Source organism: Sarcophilus harrisii, chromosome 1 (assembly GCF_902635505.1).
Source record: "Sarcophilus harrisii chromosome 1, mSarHar1.11, whole genome shotgun sequence".
Taxonomy (NCBI): Eukaryota; Metazoa; Chordata; class Mammalia; order Dasyuromorphia; family Dasyuridae; genus Sarcophilus; species Sarcophilus harrisii.
In genome coordinates this window covers 669,029,872-669,044,113 of record NC_045426.1, presented here as the reverse complement: position 1 = coordinate 669,044,113, position 14,242 = coordinate 669,029,872, and the positions used below count along the sequence as shown (strand labels likewise).

Below are 14,242 nucleotides of genomic sequence, written 5' to 3'. Positions count from 1 at the left end.
TTAGATTTGTCCGTCTGAGAGAAAAATATTAAAGATCGCTACAAGGATGGCTAACTTTTTCCAAGACCCCGTTTTTTCAAGGGCTATGGCCACCTTGCGCTCAGAGTTACGACCACCGATGGAAGAGAAGGATTGCAGAGATTTGTCTGGAAGACCTGAGTTGTTAAGCACCGGCAAGCTCCCCGCTAGGTCGGCAATAGGATGCTGGCGTTTTGGCCAGCTTCGCCGCCGGTCCCGCAGCGCGCTTCCAGAAGGAACTGACGAAGACGCGCTTTAAAAATTGTTAGCTGGTTTGTTCCCTGTCGGGCACCGTAGGCGTGGAAGGCTTATACTGGAAGGGCTAGCCCTGGCCGGGGAAGGAGGGAAGGAGATGAAAGACCGTATAATTTGGTTTCCGGCCTCTTGGCCGGAGTTCGCGGCCACCATTTTGGAAGTAGGAGGCTTCCCCACCCTAACCCGTCTCCGATAGGAAAAGACGAGGCGAGCCGCCATCTCCCTGTCCGGTTGTAAACTACAAAGTCGAGGCGGCGGAAGCCTCGCGACAGCTGGCTTCCGGGGGCGCTCTCGCTTAGCTCCGCCCAGCAGGCGCATGACATCAACAAAAGGCGTCGGCCCCGCCTCCCCTCTCGTCGCCAGTGACGGAGTCTGCACGCGACGGGGTCCTGAGCTCGGGGAAGGAGGTAGGAGGAGACGGCGGCGACGGCGGCGGCGGGGCCTGCGGGTGGGGGGGACCGGAGCGGGGCGGGGCCAGACTGTGGAGGGGGGCTAAGGCTTTGGAGCCCTAGAAAGCCCTGGGGAGGAGGGCTCTGCGACGTCCTCCAGGGACAGCGGAGGGGGTTTGGGCAGAAGGCATTTGAGAGGGGCGGTGGGAGAAGCGAGAGCCGGAGGCGGGAGCATGGGGAGGGGGAGGGGCTCCCATTCATTCATTCGTTTCTGGGGTCCGGCGTGCCGGATGTTGACGGAGCCAGGGCATCCCCGAAGTAACGACCGCTGGTCCGTCTTTGTCCCGCTTTACGGCAGGCGACCCCGCTGGAGACGGTCTTTTTTTTTTTTTTTTTTTTTAAAGGGCATTGTGGGGCTCCGGGGACCCGGAAGCCACGAGGTTTCTGGGCTCTCGCCGACTTGTGACTCTGGGCCAGTCACTTAACCGGTGGCTCAGTCAGTCAGCATTGATTAAGCTCCTACTGTGCGCCGAGGGAGAGCCAGTCCCTTCTCTCTGGGAGCTCAAACTCCAGTGCAAACAAAAACACACAAAGTGATACGGGAGAAGTTAGAAGCAGCCAACAGGGGAAAGGTAGCAGAGTTACGGAGGTCGGGGAGGACTCCCCACGAGGCAGAAGTTTACCAGAGATTTGAAGGAAGCCGGGGCATCCTGGGGGGAGGGTGTTAGAACGTTCCAGACGTGTGCGACCGTCCGTGAAAATGTCTAGAGGCAGGGGGCGGAGAGCCCTGCTTGAATGAAGGATGGCGAGGAGGCCAGGGTGTCGCTGGATAGCAAACTATAGAGGGGGGAGGCATAAAGGATACAAGGCTTTGAACGCCGACAAGTCCTGGAGGTAATGGGGAGCCGGTGGGGTTTATTGGGGAGCAGAAGGGGGCACTTGAGGAAAACACCCTGGCAACTAAATGGGACTTGAGAGGATGGAGTGGGGAGAGTGACTTACTTAAGTAACCCAAATACAAGACGATTTAGGGCATATACTAGAGGCAAATAAGATGCAGAAATGTTGAGACTTCAAGATGGCAACTATTTAAAACCCATGCAAATCTCTTAATGTAAATTCCTCACCTGGGAGTTTACCATACTTATACTTCCCAATGGAATCGCAGGTTCCCTTTCTGTGTCTTTATTGATGAGGAAATCAGGAGCAGAGAGGTGAAGTAATTTATCTAATAATAGTTGACGTTTGTATGATAGTAGCAAGTTTACAAAGTGCTTCTCTTTCCTGTTGTGAAATTTATAATCGAATCTGCCCTTGTGCCTGGTGCGAGTGTGTCAACCTCCACAGCCCCATTCTGTAACTTTCTGTGCTTTTCCTGACCACCTTTGTTAATAATAATAGCTTACAGATTTGTGAAAGCTTTGTGTGTTGTCTTATTTGAACCTCACTATGCTTTTTGAGGGAGGTTAATGATTAGTAATGATACTAATGATAAATGAAATGATTCATTTTCATATGAGGATACTGAAGCTAAGAAAGGCTGAGTTCCCTTGCCCTGGATCACAGTTAGTGTCAAGAGGATATGTCTAAAGCCAACCCTCTATCCACATTGCTCCTAGCTAGCTGTCTCTCCCTTTATAAGCCTTTTTAAGAGAACTTTAAAAAATATCTTTAGATAACTATAATTTAATATGACAGTTGCTTTTGTAATCTTGTGTTTAATGAATTTAAAAACATTCTGAGGAGAGGTTTTACTTAAGAGACAGGGTATAGAAAAGATTAAGAACTTTCATATATTTGAATGTAAGCCCCTTAAGTGAAGTGACCATTTTTATTTTGAAGTAAGCATTTAGTAACTTTTTCATTCATTTATTAATGAGGAAGCAGGCCTAGAGATATTAGAGTGACTCGCCTAATAATGGTTGACATTTAATGCTGACTAATACTAATACGTGCTGGAAGGTTGACACACCCCTTCACACATTCTCTGACCTCACAACCTTGTCTGAGTTAAGTTTAACTCCATTTTACAAATTCAGAGGCTCAGTGCTCAGAATATAGACAGAAATTAAATGGGGACTTTTGTGAGTTAAATATTAAGATATTTACTGTTTACAAATAAAGAAACTGAGGCTTAGTGCTCAGAATATAGACAGAAATTAAATGGGGACTTTTGTGAGTTAAATATTAAGATATTTACTGTTTACAAATAAAGAAACTGAGGCTTAGTGCTCAGAATATAGACAGAAATTAATTGGGGATTTTTGTGAGTTAAATATTAAGATATTTACTGTTTACAAATACAGAAACTGAGGCTCAAAGCTGAGGATATAGACAGAAATAAAAAAGAGACTGCCCTCCAGAGATAAAGCATGTGTGAATAAGTATGTACAAAATGTGTGTTAGGTCTTTGTATCTATCTAAAATAAATACAGCCTAGTAGGCATCAGAAGCAGGATTCAGGTGTAAATCAAACTCCCCAGTCCGTTGCTTTCACTGTTATACCAAATTGAAGACAAGGACAATAGGAGAGGAAGAGAAGTGATTGTAGATATTCTCAAGGAGGGAGAGCTCACCTTTTGCTGAGATCAAAAATATACAGAAGACTTCTTAGAAGGATGGTTTTTGAGTTATTCCTTGAAGGCTGTGAGGAGATGGTATCCAGGTATAGGAAACAGCCAAAGCTGGAAACCTTCCCTCAGACCTAAAGCCTCTTTCCCTAAGGACCCTGGAGTCTTTTCTCAGTTCCTGATTCCAGCCAAGAACAGGATATTTCCTTTCAATTTCCTGTCCACCCTGTGGGCTAAAGATCCATGCAATATATGCCATCAACCCCTTTGACTCCAAGTCTGATTACCTTCAAGTATTAGAAGGGCTATTTTAGGAAAGGCAGGATTAGACTCATTCTGCTTTTTTTCCAAATAGGATAATGGGGACCAGTAAGGAGAATTTGGACTAGGGAGGAGGACCACTTCAGGTCAACATAAAGAAAAACTTCCTACCAATTTGAACTGACCAGTGATAGGCTAGGCTGCCTCCAAAGGTGGTGGATTATTCTTGACTACTTGTCAGGAATGTTGTAGAAAGAACTGCTATTCTAGGCTGGATGAGACTTGCCTTTGCAGCCCCTTCAAACTTCGATACTCAGACTTTCAATTTTCTGGAAGAGGGGGTTATTTATTTGGACTTATAGGACAGTAGGGCAACACAAAATCAGACCTTGGAGCCTCACACTTTTCTCCTGTGAAATCAGGAGATTTAACAAGATGATTTATATGATCCTTTATAGCTCTGACAAATTGTGTGCTTAGGATGTTAGATGGAAATGTCCAATAAAGAGCTGCTAGAAGTATTTCTGAGGGCATAACCTCTTTCCTTGTACTGTTCCAGTTTGCCTCTATAGCACCAAGAGTATGAAGGAAGCTAGCTGGTGGGGGGAGTGGGGGAGATGATTCTGGCTATAGAGTTGTGGGAAAACACATAAGCCAGTGTGGGAAAGGAAAAATGTCTTTCTTCCCTTTAATCCTGGTTTCAGAGTCTTCCAGAACATTCAGAGCCCTAGCCAATGATAGGTCAAGGAGACAAAACCGGTAGGTAGAATCATATTCAAATGTTCCTTAGAACCATTATTAAGAGCTTCCTCCTCTTAATAATGCTAATAAGAGCTAACATTTATATTCAGTTTGTATGTGTCCTTTTCTTGTGAGCTGGGTACTGAAGTTACATGACAAGAGCTTGGGCCCTTGAATCAGGTCTTGGGCTAATATCTTACCTTCACTATCTGACCTCAGGCTAATCACTATGTGACTCCTTGATTTTTGTCTTCTGTGAGACAGCACCCTGGGATCTCTTTGTAACTTGGGATCCAATTTTTAAAAAAATATTTATTTTGTTTTCCCTCTAATTACACATAAAAACAATTTTAATTTTTTTAAAAATTGTTTGAGTTCCAAATTCTATCCTTTCCCTCCTCTTCCTTGAGCCAATAAGCAATCTGATATAAATGTGCAACCATGTGAAATATTTGTATATCCATCATTTTATGCAAGAGGACTTGAAAAAGGAATGAAAGGAAAAGGAAAATAATATGCTTCAATCATTATTCCAACAATATCATTTCTTTGGAGGCAGATAGTATTTTTCATCAGTTTGATGGGATTGTCTTAGATCATTGTGTTCCTGAGAATAGTCAAGTCATTCACAGTTCATGCAATGTTGCTATTACTGTGTCCAGTGATTTCCTAGTTCTGCTCACTTCACTTTGTTTTCAGTTCATGTACATCTTTCCAGGTTTTTTTTGAAATCATCAGGACCCAAGATCTTGTGGAAGAAATGGGTAGAGGTGGGGGCAGGGACATTTGGAGTTGAAATTAGTGAAAGGATTCATGGTCTACACTACTCTTGCTGGGGTTTATTTTACCTTTGTAATGGGAGGTAGGTGGAGGCTTTCTGAGATTTCTCTCCATGCTGATTCGAAACAAACCTAAGTCTCTTCCATCCTGAAAAAGTTCCCTACATCCTCTCAGCCTATCATCCTTTTTTTTTTTCCTCCTTTTTACAACCAAATTCTTACCAAAAAGCTCTTTACTTTTGACTCAACTTTTCTTTTCACTCTTAATCCTCTGCAATTAGGTTTCTGTCCAATTTATCCAACTATCCAATGCTGTCCAAAGTGAAAAATATTCTCTTAATTGTCCAACCACATGACTTTTTCTCAGTGCTCACTCTTCTCTAGAAGGATTTACACTATTGACTGCTGTCTCCTCCTGGATACTCTCTTCTCTGAGTTTTCATACCTTGACTCTCCCTCTCAGACTTTTTTGTGAATTCTTTATCCATATCCCAGCCTCCAGTTCTGGGGGTATCTTATGGCAGTGGGGCCAAATTCAGGGTCTCTATATAATTTTTAAAAACTTAGACTTAGAAAAACTTTTAAAAACCACAAAATGTATTTTTATTTTTTTTACTTTTTTGTTATGTATTTTTACTTATTTTGTCATAACATTTTTTGTTATGTATTTTAACTTCTTTCTTCTGCTATGCCTTTTTTCTGCTTAATCTGAACCCTTCAGTGAGAAAAAGATTAGTGAATCAAGGCTTTCCTTCTGACTATCTTTCCAGTGTCCCTAGTATCCAACCTCCCTCACTTGATTAATATTTTCACACCTGGTCATGACCATCACATCTTAGTGATTCTGAATCCCCATCTCATCTTCCAAACCCCATTCCCATCACCTGATTCTTTATTCCTGTCACCCTCAACCTTTCCACCCCAAAGTTTTAACCAACTACCACCACCACTTCCAGTCTTTCCACTGTGCCCTCTGAAATTCCTTTTCATCTTTAATCTTTTACTTTTCCACTCCTTCTGTCTACTAGCTTTTAATGAAACCTGGTTTCTCCTAGAAGACAACCTATGCAGCTACTTTTCCCAGTTCTGACTATACCTTCTTCACCCATTCTCCTCAGCTCACTGTTTGAGGAGAGTTTTAATATTCCTTGTTCTCCATTGCTCTTCTTAGCAATCTCTCCTTTAAAGTCCATGCTGTTCATATCTACTACCCAATCAAAATCCTGGTAGGTATTTTCTACAGATTCCCCTCCCTACCCTGTCCCTTTACCCTCCACCTCTTCCCAATGACTTCCCTTCTTTCTTAATGAGCTCAATACCTGGCTCATAGTTTTCCTCTCCTGCTCACATCTGCCCTTACGAGGGGACTTCAACATAATCTCTAACCATTCATTTCATTTCCTCAACCTACCCACTTCTATCTCTTCCATCTCCCCTCAGCCACATACAAAGATGGTCATATCTTTGGTCTTGCTGTCATCTACTAATGCACTACCTCAAGAACTTCAAAATCCCTGTATCTGACCATAACTTATTGGCTTTTCACTTCTCCCTGTGTCTTCTCTTACCAAACTCTAGTCTTTGTCTACCTGTGTGACTCTTGACCCTTTTAGTTCTTTTTTGAGACTGTCTCCACTAGGCTTAGGGTTTGATTAGAGTTAACTCTCCACTCCTCAACTTGATGAAGCAGCTCACCTCCATGCTATTTTCCTCTCTGGATTGCCTGGTCCCCTTACATTGTCACTGATTATGCTCTCCCTAGAGTCCCCCATTTGTCATCTTTGCACCGACACGTATGCTTCTGAACAAAGGTGAAGAAAATCACAGTCACTCTGAGTCTGTTACAAATGATGTTACCGAACCTCAACTGGACCTTCACTGCTGCTAGGCAATCCTAGCCATTAAGCAGCTCTTGCACATCTTTTCACCCTTTTTCAAACCTCCCATGGCTTCCCTACCACCTTCTCGACTGAGATATCACCTCATATTTTACAGGAAAAAAATGAGTCCAAACCGCTAAGAGCCTCCTCTTCTTCCTTCATCTTCACCTTACTCAGGTATCTTCTATCACCTTCTCCCCTATCTGTCTCACTTGATATAGTGGCCTTACTCCTTACCTAGACTAACCTACTTACTCAGAGGAATCCCATTCCTTCCTGTCTCCTCCAACTTATCCTTCTTTGTCATTCCTACTCTATCTCTTATTTTCAGCCTCATGACCTTCACATCCTACTGATTCTGAATTCCTGTCAATCATCTTTTAAACCCCATTCCCACCACCTGGTTCTTTATTCCCATGCCCTTCAACCCTCTCACTCCAAAGTTTCAACCGATTACTATCATTACAGTTTTTCCCTCTATTGCCTCATTCCCTACTGCCTACCCACATGCCAGTGTCTCCCCCATCCTGGAAAAACCCTCACTTGGTCCTTCTATCCTCATTAGCCAGCGTCCCATATCTTTTCTGCCCTTTGTGGCTAAACCAGGGGTCCTCAAACTTTTTAAATAGGGGGCCAGTTCACTGTCCCTTAGACTGTTGGAGGGCCGGACTATAGTAAAAACAAAAACTTGGTTTTGTGGGCTTTTAAAGAAACTTCATAGCCCTGGGTGAGGGGGATAATCGTCCTCAGCTGCCTCATTGGCCCATGGTAGTAGTTTGAGGACCCCTGGGCTAAACTCTTTGAAAAGGCTATCTAAAACAGGTGCTTCCACCACTACTTCTCTCTTAACCCTTTACAATCCAGCTTCCGACTTCATCATTCCACCAAAACTTCTCTCTCAGTGATCTCTTCTTTGCCAATCCCAGTGACCTTTTCTCAATCCTCATTTTCCTTGACACCTTTGCCATTGATCTCTCCCCTCTGGCTCCCATTTTCTTCTGAGTTTTTAGGACCTGATCTCTCCTTGTTCTCTTCCTCCATCTGATCGCTTTTCCTCAGGATTCTTTTTTGATCCTCCTCCAGATCATACTGCTAATCCTAGGGCCTCTTCCCTGGGCCCTCTTCTCTTCTCTCTCTTGGGAGTTGGGGAATTCATTTATGCACATTTTCCCTTCAATAAGAACAGACATTTTTGTTCTTGGCATGTTCATGGTCTGATGTGTTTTGAGGTTACAGCATATGTCTAATAGGCAAATTTTGTTTATTTTGTGAATAAAATGTTTAATCTGCAATAACATGACAAAATTTTGCAGCACACCTAGCAAAACACCAATTACACAGACTGTAACACGCTTTTTGAGAGCCTCTGCTCAGCTCACAGTACCAGCAGCAAAATGCAAACCCCTGTACCCTCTTACCCTCCCATTTTTCTCCATCCCTAACCTGTCCTTCCCACCTGTTGCCAAATGAAATGTCACTGCCTAAGAAGGTCTAGGGCCTCCCTGGTACCTTGAAGATCTAATAAAAATTCTGTCAAGCCCTTCACAAGCTTCATTCTTCACAAGAATCATTTGACCTCTTGGACCCTCAGTTTTTCCATATGTAAAATGAGGAATTAGGACTAGGTGGTCCGCCCCAGCGCCAACTCTCTTAAGTGCTGAGTAAGATTCCTTCTCGACCAAACTGTTGATTCTAAATAACTCCTCTTCCTTGTCTTATTTAAGATGGATTTTTTAGTTGACCTGAATCACAAGCTGGCTCCTGCCCATTCTAGCTGGAGTCTACTTGACTTCCCTTCTTACTATGTCATATATAATATTCCATCTCCCCCCCACCTCTAATTCTTGAAAACCCCTGTTTCTATCTAGGCTCACAAGGGCTTCCTTTTTTTCTATATGAAGCCTCTCCTAATCTTCAAAGTTGATAGCATTGTCCCTCTTGGACTTAATTACCTTTATATATTTTGTGTGTTCTCCATATCCTTATTTTTGTGTATTCTGTCTTCTCCAATAGAATATATTAGTGGCCTGGGCCACTTTGTTTTTGTCTCTGTGTCCCTAGCAGTGCTTGGCACACAGTAGGCACTTTCTGATTGAAATTCCTTCCAGCTCTCAAACCCATCATCTCCTCAGGTTTTAATCTGTGGGTTCTGCCACTAATTTGCTTGTGACTTGAATCATTTGACCTCTTGGACCCTCAGTTTTCCCATATATAAAATGAGGAATTAGGACTAGGTGGCCTGCCCCAGCGCCAACCCTCTAAGTGCTAAATAAGATTCCTTCTTGTACAAACTGTTTATTCTAAATAACTCCTCTTCCTTGTCTTATTTAAGATGGACTTTTTAGTTGAACTGAATGACCTTTAAGGTTGAGCCTTGCTTTAGAAATGGAACCAAGCCCATAAGTCTTCCTGGTCCCTCAGACAGGTCTTACCTGATTCTGCCCTGAGCTGGGGAAAGCTAGTCCAATACCTATGAGGGTGGGGATCTGTTGTGGCTTCCTGATGGACACTAGGTAACACCTGCAAGGCACCCTATGGAATCTTTCATTGTTTTCAAGCTCCAAGCCTCCACTATCGTAGCCAAGAGCCCACTTGGAGCCTTGTAAAAGGTGGTCTGTTTTGCATGTACATGAGTGTTAGGGTAAGAATGCACCATTCATATCACAATGCTATCATATGCTTTACTCTGTGGAATCTGTGAGACAGGGAAAAGAGGGAAAATGGTTATTTTTTGCTTTTGTAGTATTTTAGCCTTTCATTTGTACATCACATGCAATTCTGAGTATACCATTCCTCCCTTGCAGTCTTTATCAAACTTTCTTACATAACCAGAGTTTAAAAGGAAATTAAAACAGGTTGGAGAACCTAACATTCATGTGCAATATAGTCCATACCAAGCACACCCAATTCCAGTAAAAGGGGAAAGGTGCATTTTTTTTTATATTTAAAAGTCTCATTTTTATTGATATCTTTTGTTCTAATGTCTAAATTTTCAAATATATTTCTCTCCCAATATCCAGGAAGCTGTCCTATTAACCACCAAGGGTTTTTTTTCAAAGGAAGAGAAACAGTCAAGCAAAATGGATAAACAAATCAACCGTTACTGACAGGATAGATTATACTATATTCCATACCTCTGCACAATGGGGCTGGAAGTACATTTTCCTCAGTTTCCTTCCTGGGTCAAGCATGCCCATTACATTGATGACATCTTCTGATAAGTGGTGGTGGGTAAAAGACTGAAGTGCTTGAGGAAACAGGTTCAGTCTCTCCAATGGGCCAATTGCCCAGCATATTCCTCACTTGAAGACTGGACCTCAAATACAGAGGGAGGTATACTTTTACACATTAAAAACAATCAAATAAGACCAGTTAATTAAAAGGAAACAATTCAATATTAGGTAATCTAATTTCTATTTGGAGGAAAAATTGGGAGGGGGAGAGTAAACAGGTGCAATTCCCTGAATTCAGAAAAAGGTGGTCAACCTCCTCATCCCCTCCCACCAAGTGTCTGTGAACAATCAAAGAAACATGGAAACTTGCTTTTTTTTTTACATTTGATTACTAAGGGGCAGTTCTCATGTGAGGCATGGGTTTCTTGAGATGTCCAATTGAGAAAACTTTGTATCATTCTTTTGAGTTTGACTGGGTTTCTGGCCAGCTCCTTGGTTAAAGGTCTCTAAGCAGCAGGAGGAGTGGGTCACCTTCCCAGCCCCAAAGGTCCAGGTAGGTACAAACAGTACAATAAGGTTTTCTCCCAATTTCCATAATTGAATAAAGTTTTCTCAAAAGACAGAAGTTGGACTAGATCCATAAATGAATAAAAAAGGGAATAGAGCCAGCTCCAGATTGGATCACAAGATGTAGGCAACTTGACTCACTCAGTTCCTACAGTTAACCCCACTTTGCCCTAATCCCCTGAGTTTCCTCATGCTGGTAGAGCAGTCTTTCTATTTGTGTGGCTGTTGTGTTTTGTATGTTGTTTTCCTGGTTCCACTGACTTGAGTCACTCCATATGTCTTCATGTGAGTCTTTCCTGTCTCTGTTTAGTTATAAATGCCATAAGACTTTAAAGAATGTTGCATTGGGACCCTGTGTTCCTTTTTTTTTTTTTTTTTTTTTTTTTTTTTGATTAGGGCTTGATAGTCTCCTTTCATGAGGTTCTCAAAAGTTCTGAGTGAACAGCAAAGTGAACACTAATCTCTCACATTTACATGATGAATTTAAACTTTGCAATGGTACTTTTCCCATCTATTATTTAATCTGATCCTCAAATCAGACCAGGGAGGGAGATAGGACTAGGATTAATTTCCCCCTTTGATAGATTGTCATTGATGTGTGAAGGTCACCCTGGGTTCTCAAAGGCTGTGCCAGGGGAGCGCAAGCTCCAGCAAGCCCTTTCAGTCTGAAAATGAGTCCAGGGCTGGCGAAAGGTGCCATCTGTCCCAGGGTGGGGACAGGCCTTGTGTATTCCAGGACTAGCTGAGCTGAGCATGGGTGCTCATCCCCAGAACTGGGCTGCCTGTTGTTGGCTGATGATTGTTTGGGCCACAGTTACACCATCACATGTGTCTGTTTAGGTCATGAAGGGCCCTGACCTCTGCCAGTGGTATGACTGCCAACTCACACTACTGAAATCACTTTTTATTTTTAAGTACCTACAATATTTCTGCAATTGAAAACAAACATTTTATCCTTTCTCCACAACATATCTAACATCCAACTCCTTTCTACTTGACTGGATCTTAGACATTTTTGTTCTCAGCACAGCATTATTTGCCACTGTTTAGATTGGCAGCACCCGAGAGGGTTGAGAAACTCATTTATGCACATTTTTCCCTTCAATAAGAGCAGACATTTTTGTTCTTTGCTTTTACTAGTTTGATGTATTTTGAGATTATTGTATATATCTAATAGGTAAGTTTTGTTTATTTTGTGAATAAAATGTTTTATCTGCGGTAACATGACACAATTTTGCAGCATACCTAGCAAAACACCAAATATACAGACTGTAGCACACCTTTTAAGAGTCCTTGCTCCTCTCATATTGCCAATGCCATAGTGCAGATCCGTAGACAGTGATGGAAATCTGCCTGTTTTTAATCAGACATGCCCTTCTGAGTATGTCAGAACATTGTCTTTATTTTCCAGGAAACAGGGTTTTTTTAAATGTAGGTTTAGGTTTTTTTCTCTCCCACAGCTCCCCAAACCCACTGAGCAATTATTTTCCAAAAAACCTTTAATAAATATCTGCGTAGGCAAAACAAATTCCCCTATTATCAGTGTCTGAAAATGTGTCTTTGCATTTTAAATTAATCATGTCTGTCAGGAAGTGAGGGGCATGCTTGTTTCAATTTCATTCATTTGGATTTAAGAGTTTATCATCGCACTGATCAACTGTTCATCGTTGTAAAGTTTTTCAAAGTTGTGGGGTGGTTTTTATCATTATGTATTGAACCATTGACGGATGAGGAAAAGAAGGTCAGAAACTTCTGACTCGGAGTCACAGCACTTGTATGTTATATCTAGAACTTACATGGTCGAGCTGGAGTGTGCTGACCCTCCTTCTAGAGTTCTCCTTGACTGATGTTGGAGTTTCCCTCCATGAGTTTACCTAAGCCCCTCTTGGATGTGTTTGTACTTTACTTTGGCCTTGCCAGCTTGTTGGTGGTGATCGGGCCTTTTCAAGTTCATTGCCGGATAGGTAAAGTAGCTTCATGGAATCAGAGAAGAGACCCCAGAGCTCAGCTGGTCCCAGAATCCAGACCCTTGCCTTTTTTTTTTTTTCTGGTTTTCAGTGTTTATTCCTATCTTTGTTTTTTCTGTATCTTCTTTTCTGAGTCTACTCATCCCTCTGCCCTTCCCAGCAAGTTGTTCTCCGGTCATAGGGAGAGAGGCAGCAGATTTGCACGTTCACTGCTCCCCACGCTGGGAAGCAGGGAGTGGACAGGTGAGCTTCTCACCCTTTCCCTGGGTCGGGTCTGGTCACCAGTCACCCAGACACCAGTGAGTCTGTGTATTTCAGGCTGCGTCAGATTATATGACTTTGTGGCACCATAGTGCCCAGAGAGCTGGGCCTGGAGTCCAGAAACCCTGAGCTTAAGTGCGGCCTCAGTCACCTACTGGCCAGCAACCCTTGGCAGGTTACTTTTTAAAACCCTCAATTTCCTTCAGTTTCCCTAATTGTAAATTTTGGGGAAGGGTAGTAATAAGAGCATTTCCCAGATCCTCCCAGGGTTATTGTGAGAACCAAATGAGATATTTGTTAAGCACTTAGCACCCTGCTGCAGGCCAAGTGCTATGCTATGTCAATGTTTATGTTATTCTCTGAATTCTTCATATTCATTGATTCTCTTTGTTTTAAGGATAAAATGAAAGTTGAAAGTGTTAGGTAATCCCTCTGGAAGAAAGATGAGTCAGAATTTGAATCCAGATTCTTTGATTTCCACATTTAGTGCTCTCCACATTAGACCTTATCCTATAAAACTCTTAAAAAACAAATCCCCAAATATGACACCCTCAGTGCTCAGCTGCCCAGATTTGTTGAACTGATTAATGCTTACCCTATTCTATTGAGTTCTTGCTGTTTACACAGCCAGAACAGATGAAGATGAAAAGGCATTCCCATTTGATTCTGCAGTGTGAGCAGAGCACGGAGGCTGGAAAGTGTGGGCCTATCTGGACACTGAGCTATTCAGTTTCCTTGGAGCAAAAAGTCTTGTGTTAGGGAATATTGGTTGGTTAAGTTGGAAAGGGAACTTGGGGCTGGATCATGGCTGGCCTTGAATGCTGAACTAATAAGAACCCCTGGATGTGTATTGGTGGGAAGCCATCAAAGATTCCTAAATAATAATCACTTACACTTCCCTAAACTTTACAGTATATGAAGCAATACCACTCCCTACCCCCATTCCTCCTGTGAGCTAGGTAATGTAAGTAATGTTATTCCCATTTTACAGATTTTGAAGCTTGGGCTCAATGAGATGAAGCCCAGGGTCACAGAGCTTGTCTGTCTCAGGCCAGGGCTCCTGCCCCACTCCTGCCTGAGCCCAGAGGATGGGGATGGCCTGGCCTGAGCTGGCCTGGCAGCCCAGGCGGGATGGAACAGAGCGGGGAAATGGGAAGTGAAAAGCACAGAAGCCAAAGGATGCACCCCTGATGAGGGCCCACGAAACCAGGGAAAGACAATAATGGCCACAAATCCCTGTCCAATCAAGAGGAAAGAAGTTCATGATTATTCCTTGTGAGAGTCGATGCACGTTTGTTAACAGTCAGGAAACCAAGGAGCTTTCTTCAAGTGTACAGTGATTTATGTTTATGTGCTTTTCTTCTTGTTTGTGTATTTTATG

At 42.7% G+C, this 14,242-nt stretch overlaps 1 protein-coding gene across 1 annotated transcript in view; it reads left to right on the top strand.

Moving 5' to 3' along the window:
* The first annotated feature begins 336 nt into the window (after window positions 1-336).
* The window catches only part of CCDC124 (coiled-coil domain containing 124), a 40,451-nt gene continuing 26,545 nt past the window's right edge, over window positions 337-14,242 (top strand). Inside the window, exon 1 of the mRNA XM_012542156.3 lies at window positions 337-680. The gene's annotated coding sequence lies outside the window, so the exon portion shown is untranslated. The remainder of the gene's footprint in view (window positions 681-14,242) is intronic.